Source organism: Lutra lutra, chromosome 7 (assembly GCF_902655055.1).
Source record: "Lutra lutra chromosome 7, mLutLut1.2, whole genome shotgun sequence".
NCBI classification, from domain to species: Eukaryota; Metazoa; Chordata; class Mammalia; order Carnivora; family Mustelidae; genus Lutra; species Lutra lutra.
The window spans coordinates 71,578,310-71,583,079 of NC_062284.1; the positions used below are offsets into that span (position 1 = coordinate 71,578,310).

General features: G+C 41.6%; 1 pseudogene; it reads left to right on the top strand.

The window, feature by feature from the left end:
• The first annotated feature begins 1,487 nt into the window (after positions 1-1,487).
• On the top strand, positions 1,488-2,164 carry LOC125105613 (ORM1-like protein 2; annotated as a pseudogene).
• Positions 2,165-4,770: the final 2,606 nt, after the last annotated feature.

Genomic DNA, 4,770 nt, shown 5'->3' on the forward strand with positions numbered 1-4,770 from the left:
GGCTAGAACCTTGGGAATCGTCATTCTGAACTCTAGATCTGACATATTACCAATGTCTGTATTGATTAGGTCCCTAGCCTTTGGTACTGCCTCTTGTTCTTTTTTTTGTGGTGAATTTTTCCGCCTTGTCATTTTGTCCAGATAAGAGTATATGAAGGAGCAAGTAAAATACTAAAAGGGTGGCAACAACCCCAGGAAAATATGCTTTAGCCAAGTCAGAAGAGATCCCATCGTGATGGGGGAGAAAGGGGATAAAAAGAGGTTCCGAAAGGAAAAAAAAAAAAAGAAACAATTAAAAAAAGAAAACTAATAAAGAAAAAATATAAAAAGGAAAAAAATATATATATTAGATAAACTAGTTAAAAAACGTTATAAAAGAAAAGGGTGAAAGTTAAAAAAATTTAGCTGAAGAAGAGAAAAAAAATTGAAAAAGAAAAAAAAAATTAACTGCAAGGCTAAAGAATCATGGGGAGAAAGCCATGAGTTCCGTGCTTTGCTTTCTCCTCCTCTGGAATTCCTCTGCTCTCCTTGGTATTGAAACTGCACTCCTTGGTAGGTGAACTTGGTCCTGGCTGGGTTTCTTGTTGATCTTCTGGGGGAGGGGCCTGTTGTAGTGATTCTCAAGTGTCTTTACCCCAGGCGGAGTTGCACCGTTCCTACCCTTACCCAGGCCGGTCTGAGTAATCCGTTCGCGTTTGCTTTCGGGAGCTTTTGTTCCCTTAGCGCTTTCCGTAGAGTTCCGGAGGGCGGGAGTGAAGATGGCAGCCTCCCGGTCTCCCGCCCAGAGGAGCCGAGAGCCTGGGGCCCCACACCTCAGTGCGCCCTCAGAGAACAGCGCCCAATTACTCCCGTTACCCTGGCCTCCGGCCATGCTCTGAGCTGACCGAGCCTGCAACTGGTTCAAGGTAACCCCGAGCTTAGAGCTCACTCCTCGGCTCTGTCTCTGCAGCCGGCTTCCCCGTTCTAATACCTGTAAGCTCTGCGACACTCAGACACCCCCGATCCTTCTGTGACCCTGCGGGACCTGAGGCCACGCTGACCCTGCATGGGCTTCAACCTGGTTAAGCCTCTGGAGCGATGTCCCTCAGTGGAACAGACTTTTAAAAGTCCTGATTTTGTGCTCCGTTGCTCCGCCGCTTGCCGGGAGCCGGCCCCTCCCCCCATGGTCTGTCTTCCCATCGCTTTGGATTCACTTCTCCGCCAGTCCTACCTTTCAGAAAGTGGTTGATTTTCTGTTTCTAGAATTGCTGTTCTTCTCTCTTCCATCTCCCGTTGTATTTGTAGGTGTTTGTAATCTTTAGATAAGCTATCTAGCTGATCTCCCGCTACCTGAAGTAGTCTCAGCCTGCTACTTCTCCACCATCTTGACTCCTCCCCACTTTTGGTTATTTATCTCATTGATACAATTGTGATGTGAGTGAAATAAAGTATGTACTAGGATATTCTTCACAACATTGTACTATTAAAAGCTTAGAATCAGGAGTCTGACGGGCTTCTGAAGCCTGCAGGATGAATGTGGGGGTGGCACACAGCGAAGTAAACCCCAACACTCGAGTGATGAATAGCCGGGGCATCTGGCTGGCCTACATCATCTTGGTAGGACTGCTTCATGTGGTTCTACTCAGCATCCCCTTCTTCAGCATTCCTGTTGTCTGGACCCTGACCAACGTCATCCATAACTTGCTACCTCCTGGCCAGCTTCTACACCAAGTATGATGCTGCTCACTTCCTCATCAACACAGCCTCATTGCTCAGTGTACTGCTGCCTAAGTTACCCCAATTCCATGGGGTTCGACTCTTTGGCATCAACAAATACTGAGGGATGGGGCTGGGAATAACACTGGACCAAAGGGCTGCAACATCCTTTCCTTCTCTGTATTGTCTTCTGTATCTTGAAACCCTGAGAACTACATAACCTTTCCCAAACTCCCAGGAAGAAAACAGACTGGAAAATGGGGCTCCCTGGGCTCAGCCCTGCTAAAAACAAATTTTCTTTGAATCAGAAAAGGTGGCAAAGATAAGGGCCAAATCAGTCACCCTCACAGCAGGAAGCCATGTTTGAGCAGTTTGTTTGGTGATTAAGTTTTTCTAGATCTTCTACCTGCACCACTTGCCAGCTCTGTTTTGCTGTGTATTTTCCCTATAATAAAGTTTGTTTGTTTGTTAAAAAAAAAAAAAGCTTAGAATCAACTGAAATGTTCTTTAAGAAACAAGTTAAAAAATTTATGAAAGATCTATAGAGTAAAATACAAAATAGGTATTAAAAAAGAACAATACAGGAGTGCCTTGGGTGGCTCAGTGGGTTAAGCGTTTGCCTTAGGCTCAGGTCATAATCCCAGAGTCCTGGGATGGAGCCCTGCATTGGGCTTCCTGCTCAGCAGGGAGTCTGCTTCTGCTTCTCCCTCTGCTACTTACTCCCTGCGCTTGTGCTCTCTTGCTTTCTCTGTCAGAAAAATAAATACAATATTTTAAAAAATGATACAGTATAATATATACTTATCTGAAAATTTCTTCAAAGCCAAGTGAATGGAAAAACAGGGTTCAGAATAATATATAGAGTTTGCAACATTTGTGTGTAGGAAAAATGCATAGAGTGCTTCTAAAAGTAGTAATAGCGATTTCCCTTTGAGAGAGTACTGTGTGGCTAGAAGACAGTGAGGGAAGAAGAATTTCTTTTCAATGGATATGCCTTTATATACTTTTTGAATTTCCTAGTGTATGTGTATTCCTTAGTCTCAAACTTTTAAAAAAAGATTTATTTATTTATTATTTATTTATTTGCAAGAGAGAGAGAAAGAGAGAAGGAGGGAGAGAGACTGCAAGCTGTGAGGAGGGGTGGAGGGAGAGGAAGAGAAGCAGACTCCACACTGTGTGGGGAGCCAAAGGTGGATGTACAGAGGTTTGACTCTTTAAAAAGCAATAGATTGGGGTGCCAGGGTGGCGTCTGTCTTTGGCTCAGGTCCTGATCCTGGGGTCCTTGTATTGGACCCCACATTGGGCTCTCTGCTCTTCGGGGGTTCTGCTTCTCCCCTTGCTTATGCTCTCTCTGAAATATATAAATAATATCTTTTAAAAAAATAAAAAGCATTAGATTACTCTGGACCTCCCCACAAATTCCTTCCTGTGGTTTCATTTTTGTGGCTGTCTGGATTGGTTTCTTGCATTTTGCTGCAGGTTTTGGTCTGTCCTCCCTTGCCAGTGTTCCAGATGGACTGCTTAATGTCCTTTCTCTGACCTTCTGACTGCCCCCACTGACTTACTTCCTCAGTTCTTCCCATATTTGTGTGAAGTCTGATTCCTAAAATAAATCCCGTATTCCCATAATACTTTTGGTGGCTGTGAACTCTGACTGATAGAGGGAGATTTCTTAAATAAGACACAAACTTTGACTAGAATACTTCCTTCCTCTGCCCCCATTTCTAGCATGGCAAAGTCTTGTGTGTTTTCAAGGTTCAATTTAAATATGTCTTCCAGGGAGCCTGGGTGGCTCAGTGGGTTAAGCCGCTGCCTTCGGCTCAGGTCATGATCTCAGGGTCCTGGGATTGAGTCGCGCATTGGGCTCTCTGCTCAGCAGGGAGCCTGCTTCCCTCTCTCTCTCTCTCTCTCTGCCCGCCTCTCTGTCTACTTGTGATCTCTCTCTGTCAAATAAATAAATAAATAAAAATCTTAAAAAAAAATAAAAATAAATACGTCTTCCATTGTGAAAATGTCTAGAATTTCCCTCCTTGCTGATTTTACACAGACAGTGGTCCTGAAACACTTTGGACACTTTTTCTTTATTTACCATTTATATTATGGTTTGGTGTTTGTTAATTTATCCCCCCCACTAGATTATGAGCTGCTTAAGGTCAAGAGGAACATATCTTGCTGTCCTTCCTATTCCCTGTTTCTTCATCTCCTGCCTTATACAGTGCTGTGCACAGCTCTGGTAACCAATTTGAGCTTATTGCCTTGCATATACAACATAGGTTTGCTTCTAAATCCATAAGGATTAGGTTACTGAAAGCCCCACCTAGGAGGATTTATGGTTGAGAAGCAGATGATTTTTAACTTTTTGAGGAACCTCCATACTGTTTTCCAGAGTGGCTGTACCAGTTTGCATTCCCACCAACAGTGTAAGAGGGTTCTTAACTAACTTGACTTTAAATAAAAAGAGAGAGAGAGAGAATTAGATCATTGTATAGGCAAAAGTGTTGGGGAACTGAGAAAGTGTATGGGCACGCAAAAAATCATTTTAACTATTTTATGAAATGAAAATAAAGCACTAAAATCCAAGAAAGTGTAATTAGAACCACAAATTTAAGCTACATTTATTATTTTACCTTTTCTAGTAACCATGTTTAAAAAATTTTAAAGTAATGATAATATTTTATTAAACCCCAGACATTCAAGATACTATCATTTTGGCACATAATCAATAAAAATATTATTTATGAGAGAAAAAATATGTAGTACAATTAACACACTATTTAGAACACCAATGACGTATTACTCTTCGTTACTTAAAAAAACTATATCATAAAAAGTTATATCACAGTTAATTTCTATTTGCCAATTTTTGGTTACTGCAAAATATTTTAGGATTTCCTCTACCTTTGTTTTAACACTTGAAAAGACTGAATTCATCTCTTTCCCCTATTTTCCAGATAACATGCATATTGAAAGGACTTTTTTTGTGTGTTTTCCCACCATTCAAATATTTAATACGTTTTCCAGTGTAATGGCTTAGAGTTGTTGCTTCTTGTTTCAGGTCCTGTTCATGTGTACAAT